The sequence below is a fragment of the Hyperoodon ampullatus genome (assembly GCF_949752795.1).
Source record: "Hyperoodon ampullatus genome assembly, chromosome: 5".
Taxonomy (NCBI): Eukaryota; Metazoa; Chordata; class Mammalia; order Artiodactyla; family Ziphiidae; genus Hyperoodon; species Hyperoodon ampullatus.
This window is the reverse complement of record NC_136918.1, coordinates 94,950,577-94,969,580: the sequence shown is the minus strand read 5'-3', so window position 1 is coordinate 94,969,580 and position 19,004 is coordinate 94,950,577.

Here is a 19,004-nt window from a genome sequence, read left to right as displayed (position 1 = left end):
TTATTCTAGTTCTGCAAAAAATGTCATGGGTAATTTGATAAAGATCTCATTAAATCTGTAGATTGCATTTAGTAGTATGGCCATTTTAACAGTATTAATTCTTCCAATCCAAGAGCATGGGATATTTTTCTATTTCTTTAAGTCATCTTAAATTTCCTTTATTAATATTTTATAGTTCTCAGAATATAAATCTTTCACTTCCTTGGTCAGGTTTATTCCTAAGTATAATAAAATATATTTTTAAAAGAAAGAGCAGGAGTTGGAAAATAAAAAAGGGGGTGCTTAAGATAGCTTATTGCTAAAAAATACTTTTAGAGTAATATAAAAAGTATAACAAATGACAGTGCATTAGCATTTAGGTAAAAAATGAGAAAACACGTTTTAAATTTTATTTAAAAAGTGGTCTCTCTTAAAACATGAAGGTGGGAGCTGAATGTTTATATGTATTATGTTCATATTATTTATTTTATTGTGCATAGCTCTGAAAGGACAAGGTTAAAGTCACCTCTTTGAGGTTGCCCTTCAATGTATTCATTGATTTCCTAAGTGCAATTTTATAACTTAATTTCACTTACTCCCCAAGCTGAAATCTTTTGGGAAAAGGGAGAGGACTTTTCAACCCATTAATTATGTTTAATAAGTTACTTTAGACATGAACGATGTTTCAGAGTCTATAGTGATTAAAGGTTGCCAGTAAATATATTTCTGCTTCAACTAAAAGATGTAAATTTACTTCAAGCTCCTCTCCCACCTCCACTGAGTTTAGATATTTACAGAATGATCTAAGTTTTATAGCCATTATGTTAAAAGTAGGCCAAGGGCTTATTTTATGACTTCACTGAGTAGACACCACAACACATCACTTTGGAGGTAAGTGTTTTTCTTTAATCTGAAGATTCCCTCTGCATTTGAAAGTTGCCTAAAACAACTTAAAATTCAGATATTTCTTAATTATGAAGTAAAACTAACTCTATTTCACATCTAATTCAGGACACATTCTAACTTTCTAAATCTAAAATCAACAGACTATATAATTTGGTAATTTTTTCTTATAATTTTTATTTCATCAAACCCACAGAAGGAAAAGGAAGCTTCTTAACTATCAACAAATAAGGTTATATTATGGTTTAATGTTATAAAAGTGTATGTCAGAAAGATGTAATATAAAGGCTATTTCATCAATCCTAAAATGGAGTTAGAAATATATGGAGGCTCCATTTTATTTATTTATTTTTTTAAAAAATGAAGTCTAAGTAAATTTAATACCTATCACTGCATCATGTATATTTCAAATTTTAGAGTATATTTCCAACAATATCAATCACCAACTTTCTGTTTAACAGATAGACATTTAGTTTGGGGACTCAAAGCCTGGCTGCCATATTGGAGGCTGCCAGTAGGTGGCAATGTAACTTATAAAGACATTAAGAGAAAGCAGTGTGAAGGAAAACATCTCTAAAAGAAATGCAATTTATTCTTGGTCAGAGAACCAAGGGAAGCTGCAACTTTTTGTTTGAAGCTCTTCCTAGGAAAATCTTCTTGTGTTACATTCTAGAATTGTTTTCTACTTGGAACAGACTAAAATTTGTGAGTAGATGGAGAAAACATTCTGGAAAGTATACGAATTTGCCAACTCAGAAATTTTTGATGAATACCTCCAATTATATAAAATAAATTGGCCTGATTTATTTTTCTAATTGAATTGATAAGTCCAACCGGACTTTGCATAGAATCATCAACCAGTGGCTAGCACTGTATCCTTCTTTAAATTATATTGATATTAAATTCTAACCTACATAAAAGTAATCAAACTACTGTATCAGGAACAGAGCACAGAAACCTGGACAAAAAGTATCAGAGAAACCAAAATATTGTTACATGTTCAAACAAACAAATTAGAACAAACACAAATGTTCATGAATTGACACTGTTCCTGCCCCATCCCCAGCACACAGGCGCACACACACAGACAAACTTTGGACTTTCACTATCAAATTTAGTTTTCTTAACCCTAGGCAAATTAGAAGAAACTCAGTAGAAAGGTAAAGAAACTATTGAAGACATATCTACTATTAGCAATGTAGTGATCACTAACAGGGAAGAGATTAAAAGAATCGTAAGAAATACATACACATACACACATAAGTACATACTCAGATTGACAATTTTCTTCTTAATCTGGGGTAATTTAGTGTAGTATAAAATAATACTATATACCTCAATGGTTTCTCTTAATACCACTATATTAAAACTATATTGAAGCATAAATAATGTATTTAAAAATGATAGGGAATATATATATATTATATATATATATAAAATATATATATGCAATGTAACAGTTTATAAAAAAATATAGATATTTGTCATGACTGAAAAAAGTTTTAATTTAAGATAACTGAAATAGAACTCTGAAAGATAATCAGGAAAAGAACTAAGTTTTAATATATGGTAAGCAGAATGCTAAATGCCTTATATAAAGAAACAAACCTATTTGGTACATTATTTTTAATCTTTATTTTATGAATGAGGAATATAGGCTCATAGAATTTAAGAAACATGTCAGTGTTCGCACAGCTATTAAAGTGACAAAATTGGATCTCAAGCCCAGACCTGACTCTAGGGATGCTTCTTCTACCACAGTGTGTCATTTTAGTGATTTGAATAATTGATTTACATAGAGTGGCACAAACTCTAAAATGAAGTGTTAACGTACTTGGTCAGATCAGAGTTTTATTATCAACTCGACAAAAGCACATTTAAATAGGCCCGGAGAAAGATGTATCACATATCTAAATGCAATGCTATGTTTTTTGTTCGAAAGATATACGGAAGCCATTTGTTCCCATATTAAGTAATCCCAAAGTACATTTGCTTTGAATTTTCTTTTTTTTTAATTTAAAAATTTTATTTTTTGGTTTTTAAATATCCTACCAGGTTTTTGCATGCCACTTTTTTCTCTTGTTCCACTGTGACTACCTCTATCAAACTCTTGCTTTTTTATCTAAATTCTAACTAGCTTACTATACTGTAAACAACCAAATGGACGGCCAAACTCATTGGAATGTTGTGTTATAAAAAATGGAATTCCTGATTAACTGTCTATGAGGTTTGCTATAAATGAAATATACTAATTCTAGTCCCTAAATTTTAAGACATCTGTTTTGTTTAGAGACAATTTTTTTCTTCTTTTTTCTGAATTCTCAGCTATATTTCAAACATTTGAGTATCCTTCAAAATGAGGATTTCCATTTACTTTTATTATATAGAATATTTATAATGCCTTGAACAGTTTCTCAGATGGAATTCATAAGTTAAAAACTACTATTAGCTGCATTTTTACCTCAGCTTTTGGTTTTAAGGTTAAACAGAATTTTAATGTAAACAGTTTCAGGAACCTGTTCAGAATTCTGTTAAGATTACACAGAATAACTAGTGAAAACACTCTATACTAGCAAATAATTGTGGAAAGTTCTAAGATTTCTTATTTTCCTGGCTCTATACATAGTATTCTGCTCTTCATGTCTAATTGAAGTTACACATAGTGTCAACCTTGTAGAAATAATAAATTAAGAGTAGTGTAGGTTTTTTTTTAAATTTTTTTTATTAGTTTCTGCTTTATAACAAGGTGAATCAGTCATACATATACATCTGTTCCCACATCCCTTCCCTCCTGCATCTCCCTCCCTCCCACCCTCCCCATCCCACCCCTCCAGGCGGTCACAAAGCACTGAGCTGATCTCCCTGTGCTATGCGGCTGCTTCCCACTATCTATCTACCTTACGTTTGGTACTGTATTTGTGATATAATGACAATAATTTGTGCATATATGGTACTTTTCCCCAAATTGCTTTGGAAAAACTTTGTAACATCCTTTCCTAAAACCTTACCAATATCCTTTTTAAGAAGATGACAAATATCATTATATCAGTAAGAAACAAGATGAATAGAAGATATAAATAAAAAAGTAACATTTAGAAAAGGTATTTCTAATTTGGCTATATGCCAATTAAAAATCCAAGTAAGTACCTACATTACCAATATGCCATAAGATCAGTGGAAAAAGTAAATAACTCCTATGGAAAGAAGCTATATATAAGCCATAGACACTGCTCTCAATGCTTACGTTGTGTTTTAGTCCCTTAAATGTGAAAGTCAACAATTTGACAACTCTCTTGCTATGACAGGCAAGTGGTTAATTATGCAATATTCTATATGATTAAGTAGATTTGTTTTTTCTAGAATGTATAACCACATTGACTTCTTGAAACCACATAATCTGTTATTTAGAAGTTGTGGTAACGCTTTTTAAGTGTTCTCCAACTCCAGCTCTAAAAATGGTTTGCTATTGTTCCTGTTGTTTAGTAAATTAGACCAAACTTCCAGCACTAAGTCATACTCTTTTCCTTTCTACCACTGTTTTTCCTACTTTGGAGAGCTATCATTTTCCAAAGCAGACTTACATAGAAGAGAACAGGCAGGAAACAAGGTCTTAAATCCTAGACCAGCTCTTCTTTCTATTGTTAGTCCTATTACCTTGGCCAAATCATTTAACCTTTCTGAACCCCACATTTTGAGTCAAGAAAATGAAGGAGTTGGCGTAAATTATCTGTAAGGCCTCTTCCAGTTCTACAACACTCTGATTCTCTGTACAGGATTTCAAAGTGGGTCACCAACTTTAGACTTCCTGGGTTTTCCTTTGTAATCTGCCTTAAGAACAGTACTGGTAATATATAGCATCACAAGAATAAATTGGTAGACCTTTATTTGAGTGAATCACTTGGAAAGTTTTTTAAAATTGTTATTCAAAAAAATCTATCTTTAATCTATAATAGGTGCCAAACAATTAATTAGTTATGGATATAAAATAATTCTCTTTGTACTGCCAATTTTGTTACTAAGAGAAATAACAATGATTTTATGTCTTAGGTATGGACACATATGGTTCATGTTAATATCATATCTCATTATTCTTTACATTTTCTTCACTCCAAGTTTCCTTTCTGCTGCTTCTATAAACTAGCTATTCAATGTAAGCCAGTAATAAGATATTTTTTAGACTACTAAATCTTATAAAGTCCAGCTCCCACATTCTATGTGTAAGGAGAATAAGAAATCATCTTGAGTTAGCATCAGTTTCCTTGAAAAAGCAGTCTACCTAAATAAAAATAGTACATTCCATTTGTATACTGTGGTCTTTGGAAGGTACATGCTAGATATTTACAAATAATATACATGATACTTGTCAAGCTAGAGATATGGACTATTATTAATAACGTTTTGTCTTCCATCTTTCTTGATTATGTATGTTATTTTAACAAAAGATATATATCACATGTAGTACATTGGGAAAAACACTGACCTATGTGAATCTACAGGACCTTATTCCCAGTTCCTAGTATGTAGTATCTATGTGTACTTGGTCTAGTCATTTGAGATTTCATGTGTAAAATGAAGGTCTAACTTATCCTTAAGTTTCTTGCCAGTTCTTACTTTCTATATATAATGAAAATATTACTCTTCCACTCTTCTTACTTGGTACAGTTTATATGATAAATCTTCCTGTTTTAGCAAAGGTAAAGAGAAAGAGTGAGTCACAGAGTCTCACAGAGGTGTCATAGTTTTCTCACCTAGTCTCCCCTTCACTCCCTTAAATTGGCTCTTTAAGGACAATTTACTCATTTACTTATGTTTCCTATATTGGATCCAAAAACAAGTCCAAGCAAAAAATGTACCAGTAAGATTTTTATCTTAGTTAAATTTGAATAGAAATCATTAAGCATTTAGTAAAACATATTCACTTAACAATCAAAATAATTGTACTGTGTATCAAAGGAAAACAAAAACAAAACTGGAAGAAAGATTGACTACCACCTGTGAAGGTTGCCAGCTTCTGACAGAGAGAAAGAATATTCTATAAAGTTCCCACAGGAATCAGCATCCCTCTTTATGTTCCGAAAGCATTCATGTAAATTTCACAGGATATTAAATGCTTTGTAATTAATCTCAGTGTATATTTTGAAACAAACCAGTAGCCTGAAGTCAGAGAAGAAGACATAAATAAACACAAAGAAAATTGACTGGCTTGATGCCATGTCCTTAGAAGTAAAGCTGGGATTAGAATCCAGCACATTTCTTATTCTATTAGATAAGAAAAAATAAATCTACCATAATAAAAAGAGTCAGAAGAAAGCTTACATATTGAACCCATGAATATATACCTTGGGAGCTAAAATAAACAGACAAACAAAAAGCAAAGAAAAATAAAAAAAAGAGAGAAAATAAATCAGCCTGAAGCCATTTGAGTTTGACACAATTTGTTTCTTCTCTGATTAGAGTAGAATAAGTAAATGGAAAGTGATATATGTATTGGGGGTGGGGGGAATGAAGATCTATAACAATAAGACAACAAAAGACTTTCAGCTTTGAGTTTCTATCAAATTGAGATTTATATGAGGGTTTTATTTTTTAACCTTATTATTTTAAAATGTGGAGTGACTTCTCTTATTTGTTTTTACTTATTAGATATCTTAAGTTTGCAGAGCCAAAGCAAATCAGAAGTTTGAGGTTGTGTAATTGATGCATCAGTTAATTTAACAGTCAACAGGTTGGTGATGAAAAAACTGTAGACTCAGAGTATCTGGATTCTTAATTATTAATGACTTAGGAAAACTTTTTGGTTTCTCTGACCCTATTCTCCACATCTGTTCTGTTCAAATTTCCTGCTTCCACCACAGCTTTGACAAAAGGCACAAGAATGATGGTTATGTGAAATACATTGTATAGCAGAAAGCACTAGGCATATGCAAAGTAGTAGTATTATCAAAGTGTCCTAAATTTTGGCAGTTATCTGCTCCAGAATATGAATTATCCAGATAAAGATTATGAAGACCCACATGTCATTGGATACACAGACGTTTAAAATATACTTAATGATTCATAAGATGTGGTGCTGATTAAACCTCTAATTATGAGTTTTCTAATTTTAGTGTAATGATGACTCTTCTAGCCTTAGGTCTTTTTGCTTTCTGTTTTATGTTTTCACCAATTTCAAAACTGGCTAAAAACTACACAAAAATCAGTGAAATCTTGTTAGTTTGTGTATCTTTTTAGTTTATATTGGTAGAGTGTTAGATAAATATCTCCTTCACCATTAACAGTTATAGTTATTAAGTATATTTTTGTCCATTAGAAATACAGAAGACACTGACACATGAGAATTTTTTTATACTATACTTTAAATCTAGAAATTACTGTATGTGTTAAGCTGGGATTTTTCGAATGAAAGTAGTTAGTTGCCAGATATTTTACACTGCTTTTTTTTTTTAATTTAACAAATTTAATCAGTTATACATATACATATGTTCCCATATCCCCTCCCTTTTGCGTCTCCCTCCCGCCCTCCCTATCCCACCCCTCCAGGCGGTCACAAAGAACGGAGCTGATCTCCCTGTGCTATGCGGCTGCTTCCCTCTAGCTATCTACCTTACGTTTGGTAGTGTATATATGTCCATGCCGCTCTTTCGCTTTGTCACAGCTTACCCTTTCCCCTCCCCATATCCACAAGTCCATTCTCTAGTAGATCTGTGTCTTTATTCCTGTCTTACCCCTATGTTCTTCATGACATTTCTTTTTCTTAAATTCCATATATATATGTCAGCATACAGTATTTGTTTTTCTCTTTCTGACTTACTTCACTCTGTATGACAGACTCTAGGTCCATCCACTTCATTAAAAATAGCTCAATTTCGTTTCTTGTTATGGCTGAGTAATATTCCATTGTATATATGTGCCACAACTTCTTTATCCATTCATCCGATGATGGACACTTAGGTTGTTTCCATCTCCGGGCTATTGTAAACAGGGCTGCTATGAACATTTTGGTACATGACTCTTTTTGAATTATGGTTTTCTCAGGGTATATGCCCAGTAGTGGGATTGCTGGGTCATATGGTAGTTCTATTTGTAGTTTTTTAAGGAAGCTCCATACCGTTCTCCATAGTGGCTGTACCAATTCACATTTCCACCAGCAGTACAAGAGTGTTCCCTTTTCTCCACACCCTCTCCAGCATTTATTGTTTCTAGATTTTTTGATGATGGCCATTCTGACTGGTGTGAGATGATATCTCATTGTAGTTTTGATTTGCATTTCTCTAATGAGTAAAGATGTTGAGCATCCTTTCATGTGTTTGTTGGCAGTCTGTATATCTTCTGTGGAGAAATGTCTATTTAGGTTTCCTGACCATTTTTGGATTGGGTTGTTTGTTTTTTTGTTATTGAGCTGCATGAGCTGCTTATAAATTTTGGAGATTAATCCTTTATCAGTTGCTTCATTTGCAAATATTTTCTCCCATTCTGAGGGTTGTCTTTTGGTCTTGTTTATGGTTTCCTTTGCTGTGCAAAACCTTTGAAGTTTCATTAGGTCCCATGTGTTTATTTTTGTCTTTATTTCCATTACTCTAGGAGGTGGGTCAAAAAGGATCTTGCTGTGATTTATGTCATAGAGTGTTCTGCCTATGTTTTCCTCTAAGAGTTTGATAGTGTCTGGCCTTACATTTAGGTCTTTAATCCATTTTGAGCTTATTTTTGTGTATGGTGTTAGGGAGTCATCTAATCTCATACTTCTACATGTCCCTGTCCAGTTTTCCCAGCACCACTTATTGAAGAGACTGTCCTTTCTCCACTGTACATTCCTGCCTCCTTTATCAAAGATAAGGTGACCATATGTCCGTGGGTTAATCTCTGGGCTTTCTATCCTGTTCCATTGATCTATCTTTCTGTTTTTGTGCCAGTACCACACTGTCTTGATTACTGTAGCTTTGTAGTATAGTCTGAAGTCAGGGAGCCTGATTCCTCCAGCTCCATTTTTCATTCTCAAGATTGCTTTGGCTATTCGGGGTCTTTTGTGTTTCCATACAAATTGTGAAATTTTTTGTTCTAGTTCTGTGAAAAATGCCAGTGGTAGTTTGATAGGGATTGCATTGAATCTGTAGATTGCTTTGGGTAGTAGAGTCATTTTCACAGTGTTGATTCTTCCAATCCAAGAACATGGTACATCTCTCCATCTATTTGTATCATCTTTAATTTCTTTCATCAGTGTCTTATAATTTTCTGCATACAGGTCTTTTGTCTCCTTAGGTAGGTTTAGTCCTAGATATTTTATTCTTTTTGTTGCAAAGGTAAATGGGAGTGTTTCCTTGATTTCATTTTCAGATTTTTCATTATTAGTGTACAGGATTGCCAGAGATTTCTGTGCATTAATTTTGTATCCTGCTACTTTACCAAATTCATTGATTAGCTCTACTAGTTTTCTGGTAGCATCTTTAGGATTCTCTATGTATAATATCATGTCATCTGCAAACAGTGACAGCTTTACTTCTTCTTTTCCAATTTGGATTCCTTTTATTTCCTTTTCTTCTCTGATTGCTGTGGCTAAAACTTCCAAAACTATGTTGAATAAGAGTGGTGAGAGTGGGCAACCTTGTCTTCTTCCTGATCTTAGTGGAAATGGTTTCAGTTTTTCACCATGGACGACGATGCTGGCTGTGGGTTTGTCATATATGGCCTTTATTATGTTGAGGAAAGTTCCCTCTATGCCTACTTTCTGCAGGGTTTTTATCATAAATGGGTGTTGAATTTTGTAGAAAGCTTTCTCTGCATCTATTGAGATTATCCTATGGTTTTTCTCCTTCAATTTGTTAATATGGTGTATCACGTCGATTGATTTGTGTATATTGAAGAATCCTTTCATTCCTGGAATAAACCCCACTTGATCATGGTGTATGATCCTTTGAATGGGCTGTTGGATTCTGTTTGCTAGTATTTTGTTGAGGATTTTTGCATCTATGTTCATCAGTGATATTGGCCTGTAGTTTTCTTTCTTTGTGACATCCTTGTCTGGTTTTGGTATCAAGGTTATGGTGGCCTCGTAGAATGAGTTTGGGTGTGCTCCTCCCTCTGCTATATTTTGGAAGAGTTTGAGAAGGATAGGTGTTAGCTCTTCTCTAAATGCTTGATAGAATTTGCCTGTGAAGCCATGTGGTCCTGGGCTTTTGTTTGTTTGAAGATTTTTTATCACAGTTTCAATTTCAGTGTTTGTAATTGGTCTGTTCATATTTTCTATTTCTTCCTGATTCAGTCTTGGCAGGTTCTGCATTTCTAAGAATTTGTCCATTTCTTCCAGGTTGTCCATTTTATTGGCATAGAGTTGCTTGTAATAATTTCTCATGATCTTTTGTATTTCTGCAGTGTCAGTTGTTACTTCTCCTTTTTCATTTCTGATTCTATTGATTTGAGTCTTCTCCCTTTTTTTCTTGATGAGTCTGGCTAATGGTTTATCAATTTTGTTTATCTTCTCAAAGAACCAGCTTTTAGTTTTATTGATCTTTGCTATCGTTTCCTTCATTTCTTTTTCATTTATTTCCGATCTGATTTTTATGATTTCTTTCCTTCTGCTAACTTTGGGATGTTTTTGTTCTTCTTTCTCTAGTTGCTTTAGGTGCAAGGTTAGGTTGTTTATTCGAGATGTTTCCTGTTTCTTATGGTAGGATTGTATTGCTATAAACTTCCCTCTTAAAACTGCTTTTGCTGCATCCCATAGGTTTTGGGTCGTCGTGTCTCCATTGTCATTTGTTTCTAGGTACTATTTAATTTCCTCCCTGATTTCTTCAGTGATCACTTCGTTATTAAGTAGTGTATTGTTTAGCCTCCATGTGTTTGTATTTTTTACAGATCTTTTCCTGTAATTGATATCTAGTCTCGTAGCATTGTGGTCAGAAAAGATACTTGATACAATTTCAATTTTCTTAAATTTACCAAGGCTTGATTTGTGACCCAAGATATGATCTATCCTGGAGAATGTTCCATGAGCACTTGAGAAAAATGTGTATTCTGTTGTTTTTGGATGGAATGTCCTATAAATATCAGTTAAGCCCATCTTGTTTAATGTATCATTTAAAGCTTGTGTTTCCTTATTTATTTTCATTTTGGATGATCTGTCCATTGGTGAAAGTGGGTTGTTAAAGTCCCCTACTATGATTGTGTTACTGTCGATTTCCCCTTTTATGGCTGTTAGTACTTGCCTTATGTATTGAGGTGCTCCTATGTTGGGTGCATAAATATGTACAATTGTTATATCTTCTTCTTGGATCGATCCCTTGATCATTATGTAGTGTCCTTCTTTGTCTCTTCTAGTAGTCTTTATTTTAAAGTCTATTTTGTCTGATATAAGAATTGCTACTCCAGCTTTCTTTAGATTTCCATTTGCATGGAATATCTTTTTCCATCCCCTTACTTTCAGTCTGTATGTGTCTCTAGGTCTGAAGTGGGTCTCTTGTAGACAACATATATATGGGTCTTGTTTTTGTATCCATTCAGCCAATCTGTGTCTTTTGGTGGGAGCATTTAGTCCATTTACATTTATGGTAATTATCGATATGTATGTTCCTATACCCATTTTCTTAATTTGTTTGGGTTCGTTACTGTAGGTCTTTTCCTTCTTTTGTGTTTCTTGCCTAGAGAAGTTCCTTTAGCATTTGTTGTAAAGCTGGTTTGGTGGTGCTGAACTCTCTCAGCTTTTGCTTGTCTGTAAAGGTTTTAATTTCTCCATCATATCTGAATGAGATCCTTGCTGGGTAGAGTAATCTTGGTTGCAGGTTTTTCTCCTTCATCACTTTAAATATGTCCTGCCAGTCCCTTCTGGTTTGCAGAGTTGCTGCCGAAAGATCAGCTGTTAACCTTATGGTGATTCCCTTGGGTGATATTTGTTGTTTTTCCCTTGCTGCTTTTAATATGTTTTCTTTGTATTTAATTTTTGACAGTTTGATTAATATGTGTCTTGGTATATTTCTCCTTGGATTTATTCTGTATGGGACTCTCTGTGCCTCCTGGACTTGATTAACTATTTCCTTTCCCATATTAGGGAAGTTTTCAACTATAATCTCTTCCAATATTTTCTCAGTCCCTTTCTTTTTCTCTTCTTCTTCTGTAACCCCTATAATTCGAATGTTGATGCATTTAATGTTGTCCCAGAGGTCTCTGAGACTGTCCTCTGTTCTTTTCATTCTTTTTTCTTTATTTTGCTCTGCATCACTTATTTCCACTATTTTATCTTCCACCTCACTTATCCATTCTTCTGCCTCAGTTATTCTGCTATTGATCCCATCTAGAGTATTTTTCATTTCATTTATTGTGTTTTTAATCGATGCTTGATTCATCTTTAGTTCTTCTAGGTCCTTGTTAACTGTTTCTTGCATTTTGTCTATTCTATTTCCAAGATTTGGGATCTTAGAAATAGAATCTTGGATCATCTTTACTATCATCATTCGGAATTCTTTTTCAGGTAGACTGCCTCTTACCTCTTCATTTGTTAGGTCTGGTGGGTTTTTATCTTGCTCCTTCTCCTGCTGTGTGTTTTTCTGTCTTCTCATTTTGCTTATGTTACTGTGTTTGGGGTCTCCTTTTTGCAGGCTGCAGGTTCGTAGTTCCCGTTGTTTTTGGTGTCTGTCCCTAGTGGCTAAGGTTGGTTTAGTGGGTTGTGTAGGCTTCCTGGTGGAGAGGACTAGTGCCTGTGTTCTGGTGGATGAGGCTGGATCTTGTCTTTCTGGTGGACAGGGCCACGTCTGGTGGTGTGTTTTGGGGTGTCTGCAGACTTTTTATGTTTTTAGGCAGCCTCTCCACTAATGGGTGGCATTGTGTTCTTGTCTTGCTAGTTGTATGGCATAGGGTGTCTAGCACTGTAGCTTGCTGGTCGTTGAGTGAAGCTGGGTGCTGGTGTTGAGATGGAGATCTCTGGAAGATTTTCGCCGTTTGATATTATGTGGAGCTGGTAGGTCTCTTGTGGACCAGTGTCCTGAAGTTGGCTCTCCCACCTCAGAGGCACAGCACTGACTCCTGGCTCCTCACTTTGGGATGATTTGTTGTCTATTCATGTATTCTAGAGATGCAGGGTACATCAAGTTGATTTAGGAGTTTTAATCCGCTGCTTCTGAGGCTGCTGTGAGAGATTTCCCTTTCTCTTCTTTTTTCCCATAGCTCCCGGGTCTCAGCTTTGGATTTGGCCCTGCCTCTGCGTGTAGGTCACAGGAGGGCATCTGGTCTTCGCTCAGACAGGACAAGGTTAAAGGAGCAGCCGCTTCGGGGACTCTGGCTCACTCATGCCGGGGGGGAGGGAGGGGCACGGAGTGCGTGGCAAGCCTGCAGTGGCAGAGGCCTGCGTGACGTTGCACCAGCCCGAGGCGTGCCGTGCGTTCTCCCAGGGAAGCCGTCTGTGGATCCCGGGACCCCGGCAGTGACGGTCTGTACAGGCTCCCGGAAGGGCGGCGTGGACAGTAACCTGCGCTCGCACACAGGCCTCTTGGCGGTGGCAGCAGCAGCCCCAGTGTCCGACGCCCGTCTCTTGGCTCCGCCCTTTCAGTCGCAGCTTGCGCCCATCTGTGAGGCTCCTTTATGCAGTGCTCTTAATCCCCTCTCCTCGCGCACCAGGAAACCAAGAGGGAAGAAATAGCCTCTTGCCTCTTCGGCAGCTCCAGAGTTTTCCCGGACTCCCTCCCGGCTAGCTGTGGCGCATTAGCCCCCTTCAGGCTGAGTTCTCGCCGCCAGCCCCAGTCCTCTCCCTGCGCTCTGACCGAAGCCCGAGCCTCAGCTTCCAGCACCGCCCCCCGCCCCGGCGAGCGAGCAGACAAGCCTCTCGGGCTGGTGAGTGCCAGTCAGCACCGATCCTCTGTGCGGGAATCTCTCCGCTTTGCCCTTCCCAGGTACGTGGGGAGTTTTTTGCCTTTTGGGAGGTCTGAGGTCTTCTGCCAGTGTTCAGTAGGTGTTCTGTAGGAATTGTTCCACGTGTAGCTATATTTCTGGTGTATCCACTGCTTCTTATCATGTCCACAAACAGGAAATGTGTCCCAATTAATTTTGCTAGACATTTATAAATGAAAAGGAAATACAATTTGAGTTTGCCTGGTTCTATTTCTAGAATGACACAGACAACTGCTGACAGTGAAGATATGATTTAGCTTTATAAACTTCTTAAAACACTATTTAAAATGTCAAATTTTCCAAGAGTAATAAGAAAAGCTTACTTAGAGCACACAAAAAACCTGCATGCTCTTATCCTGCAAGAGCCCAGCTTGACCCTGGTGATAATACCTCTAAAATTTACAAAATTGTTCATCCAAATGTTAAAAGAGGTGGGCAGTATAATATTTTTACATTGACTTGTAAATAGTTTTCACACAGGTCTTGATTTTGTAATGCAGGTCCCAGAGCTATGATAAAAATAAATCCTAATTCTTTTATACGATAAATTAATTTCATCTCATATACCTTTCACCTAATTTCTATATCAGGATAGTAGCTTTTAAAAATTCTTTTTGCAATATTAATTACAGAGGCAGTAAAAGATTCCACGGCGTTTTCAATGTGTATATAATACTATATTTACACATTTATATCCATTATGTGTAAGGGTATTTTTAAATGAACAAAGCTTTTTGAATTCCAAAAATATACAAATTAAGATTATTTGTAGGTAGTGAAGTTTTTTTCCATCTAAATTTCAGGTAATATAGATTTTTATATTTATATTATTGAAAAATTATTCATAGCCATAATTCTATTATACGAGATGAGAAAAATAAAATAAATGGCAAACCATACCAACCAGTCTGCTGACACTCTCATTCTAAATGTAGAGATATTTTAAAATTTACCTCCAATATTAAATGATCTTTTTTTTGCACAAGGTGTTAGAAATGTAGATGAACTGACATACTTGAAATGAGTTATTTTAGACTTAGTAGGTATAATTAATACACCTTGAAAAGGGAAGTAGTGTTGATTAAGGAACTATTGGCATTCCTCATTAATCTTGCCTCATATCCTCTTAGTGACTCTTTATATAATGCTTTGGGCTTTTATAGGATATAGTTTATGGGAAAGGATAATGACTGCTTACTGAGCCTGTCGCCACGAGTGTCATCAGTACCCCTACAGAGTATTTCCTCATTCAGGCCAACTTTTTGCCCTATTTAGATAAGGGCATAGCGTTTCCAGGTCATTTCACCATAAAGAATAAGGTCACTGCTGTAATGTTAACATTGCCAGGGCTTCCACATAATTTCTTGTATCCTGTGTTAATTCTTCCCTATTCATGGTTCAAGGGAGAGACACTATTTGCAGCCACATGCAGAGAAAAGGGACAGTGTTATCTGCTCAAGTTGTAGCTTTCCAGGGCATTGCTAAACCCTGGTGTACTGGCCCACAGTATAGTTTGTTTCCACTCTCACAAACTTATTCTTCCACTTGAGTCCATACAGGAGTGGATATTCTAAGCTGTGAAATGCACCAGCTTTGGCTGAGGAAACCACATATAATCTTCTATAATCATAAGGATCACAGAAGACATAGAAGCTCAAAGTCAGCAAATAGTTAAATGGGGAAATGATTATAACAAGGAGAATGAAAAATGGAATTCATATTAGAAAAAAACTGAAAAAATATGATAAAACATGAGAAGAGACTTGTGATTTACAACAAAGCAAAGATGAAAGTATGGAAAAAAACCCTACATCATAAAGATGAGATAACAGAGTAGTTGGAGTAAAAAAAATGGCTCATTGAGAGGGATCCTCTATCTTTTCCTACCTTTCATTGGGTACACCTGAAGCTATCGAAAAAAATTAGAACCTATTTTGTAATAACTTGCAAAGACTGTTTCTATAAACCATATACTGCCTGTTAAAATACAGTATGTTCTGAAGCTCACTGATAGAATTATAGTCATTGTTTTAGCTATACTCTTGCTTGTTTTCAATAGAAAATGGAAATACAAATAAGGTCACTGATTCCCTTAAAATTGTAAAAGACATTAGTGTGCTGTGATCAAAACACTCAATTTACTAGTTTAGTGAAAGAATACCCTAAGTTCCTTTAGTTCTAAATGACTGTGATTAAATTACCTATGTTTTCTAGGACACAAAAGCCTAAAGACAACACAGGGCACGAAATCATTAATTTTCTAGCTCTGCTTGTCTTTCCTCACAAACTCCAGTCTCCTTCAAAATTCTCCTGAAATGTCTGGGAGCTCTCATGATGTCAGCAGTAGGGTAGTCCTCTCTGCTAAACTATGCATTGGACATGTCCTACTTCATTGATTTTGGTGCCATTTGATGATGTCCTCTTTTACTACTGTTACTACTAGAGAAATCACAGCTGCCAAAACCCATTGGATTAAGTGTGTGCAAACTCAACTCAAGAAACTAACTGAAGTAAGTTTCCTGTATATGAAAACCTATGAGTCAGGGCAAAGTTATATAGTAAATGGTTGCAAGGGGTTTAATGCAAGGGGTCTATCAGAGAAAACAATCTTAAATAATTTTGTGAGAAACATTAGGTAAAGGCAAGAACACTACACAAAGAGGATTAGCCTAATTTGGGAAGCAGGAGAGGCTTCTCAAAAAAGGAGATTTAACCTGAAACAAGAATAAATAAATCACAGATTTCTACTCCAGAGATCTGAAAAAAATAAGTACTTTGAATGGGTCCCCTTCAAAGTGCAGGAACATCATAGATATGCTACCTAAATAATTACTTTTAAAAGGTAATTGGGCTTGCAAGAAAGAACAAATCAATATTTAGATGGTGCCAGAAAACTAGAGTCAATTACCAATATCTATGCTGAGATCTGAAAACAACAACCAGTCAAACTTTAGATATAAGCAAATAGAATTGTCAAGAATCATATAATTAATGAAACTGAAAACCCCATACCAGGATTAAACAGAAGATTAAGCAAAATTGTGTTCTACTATTAGGAAATTATACGTTCAATTTTAAAAAAAAATTACTCAAACTTCTGCAGAGGAGAATAAGGATATTAATAAATAAAATGTGTGTGTCTTTGTGTATATGACAGAATAAGGAAAAGCATAACATATGTATAATAAGAACCTGATAAGGAGATAATAGAGACAATGGAGGAGAGTTAGCATTCAAGCTAGTTAAAAATATACCAAAGCCAATGGAAGACATGAAGCCACAGATATGAAGCAGGTAAATACCAAAAGTGACAATCAGAAGAAAATATTATTATAAAAAGATGGAAGACCAAAACATGAATGGCCTAAGTATCCAAAATAAAAGGTGAGAGAAAGTATAAAGAAATATATTTAAAATGCTAGAAGGAAGGAGAGAACAAAGAGAAGACATGCTCTGTGACTCTCAAGATTTTTATGAAGTTTGAGGACGATCTTAGCAATAAACATAAATATGAAAATTATTTGTAAAAATTTGTACCAGAATTCTTAAATTAATGCATAGAATATCTCCAAAAAAACAAAAGTCTTTTACAGAAGAAAAATATGAATGGAAAAGCTATTCAATTTCATTAGCATTCAGAGAAATATAAATTAAGATGTAACAAGATATCATTTTATACCCATTGGATTGGCAAAAATTAAGACATCTGCAAATACTAAGCATTGGTGTGAATGTGGAAAAGGGGAAAGTTTTAGACACAGCTAGTGGGAACTTAATTGGTATAATCACTTTGGAAAACAATTTGGCATTATCTAGTAAAACTGAATATGCCCATGTTCTCTTAAGTCAGAAATTCTTCACCTAAATATAGTGTTTAAAGAGAAAGTCTTGCATGTGCATCTGGAGACATACAAATCAATGTCAGGGCAACATTATTTTATAATAACAATTAAAAACAGGGGAAATTAAGAAAATATTTATCAACAGGTTAGGGTTAAATGATTTGTAGTGAATATACCTATAGAATATTATATATCAGCAAAAATATGCAAATTAGAGGCATAAGCCACAACATGGATTGACCTTAGAAAATAAAGCAAGTTGCAGCATAATGTTTGGCATAAACAAAATTAAATCATATACTGTTTAGGTATACCTACACATGTGAAAAACTACTTTAAAAAGTAAGAAACTGATTAAACACAAATTTCAGAATAGTTGTTTACTCTAGTGAATAAGGTAATGGGATATGAGAATGACATAGTACTGTATAGGTACTGTTCTATTCTATGTTGGGTGATAGGCTCAGGAATGTGCTTTATTATTATATTCTATTTTAATTTTATTATCCTTCCTTACATTTTTTTTACTGGATCAATTATTGCATGATAAAAAATTATTTGGAACTAAGCACGTAAAGAGAGAAAGGATTTTATAGTAAGCACAAAGAGCATTGTAAAAACTTGATGACTGAAAATTCAGGGCCAATATGAGGAAATTGTTGATGGTGCCAGTGACATTGCTACTCATCATAGAAACTTCTGTTTATGAATTCCATGCAAGGATTTCTACAAGGGTAAATATATCTGACTGAAAATCCCTGACCTATTCCACTGTCACTGTCAATGTTGATAGCATGCCTAGGGTTGCCAGATAAAATTCAGGATGCCCAGTTCAATTTGAATTTGAGATGAACAACTATTTTTTAGTAAAAATATGCCCCAAATATTTCATGGGACTTACTTATACCAGGAAAAAATGCTGCTTATCTGAAATTCAAATTTAACAGGGCACTCGTATTTTTATTTGCTTAATCTAGCAGTCCTAGACATGCCCCTTCATAGCTGAAGGTACTCTCTCCTATCACTGAAGAACATGCTACTTGAAGGCCACTGATGTTTTAATCCTCTCAATATCTAAGCTCTTTTAGTCTTCACTATGTTCTGTTACAGCCTTTTTGTTTTACAATTCAGGCATTATCCATCAGCACAATATAGAGGATGACATAGAGCATATTGTATATCACATGACCCTTCTTCTGTCTGTGAACCAAAACTATGTGCCAGACTCTCCTTCTCTTTGTGTAAATTCTTTTCCAGAAAGCTACCAGAGCTCCCATGTAAATAGAACCATTGAATGACTTGCCAGACAAATCCACACATGTCTGAATCCTTGAATAAATAAAGCATGAATTTAATGTAGGGCTCAAGTGAAATTGAATATTCAGTCGATAATAAGCAACAATTATTAAT